The sequence below is a fragment of the Myotis davidii genome, unplaced genomic scaffold (assembly GCF_000327345.1).
Source record: "Myotis davidii unplaced genomic scaffold, ASM32734v1 scaffold2011, whole genome shotgun sequence".
Lineage (NCBI taxonomy): Eukaryota > Metazoa > Chordata > Mammalia > Chiroptera > Vespertilionidae > Myotis > Myotis davidii.
In genome coordinates this window covers 269,687-270,045 of record NW_006283148.1, presented here as the reverse complement: position 1 = coordinate 270,045, position 359 = coordinate 269,687, and positions in this window count along the sequence as shown.

The window sequence follows — 359 nt, the reverse complement described above, 5'->3', positions numbered from 1 at the left end:
GGTGGGCCCCCTGGCAGCTCAGAGTCACGTTGTCCCCGGGGAACACCTGGAGCCACGGGGGCTGGAGGCTCACCACGGCCTTCGGGAGACCTGGCGGCAGAGAGCAGACAGGGCTGGAGCTCAGTGACCTGGGAGGCCCATGGATTCCAAAGGAGCTCCCAGGGGCCCTCAGGCCGAATCTACTATAGATCCAACTACAGGCCCATGTGCTCTGGCAGCCTCCTCCCTTTGTGTCTTCCTTGACGCAAGGGCGTCATGACGTAACCGTCCCGCCCCCTCCGGTTTCCTGCAGTTTCGCGTGGAGGCTGGAGGGAGGCAGTGGGCGTGGCTAAAGGTTAAAAAAAGGGAGCGGTTTTTTA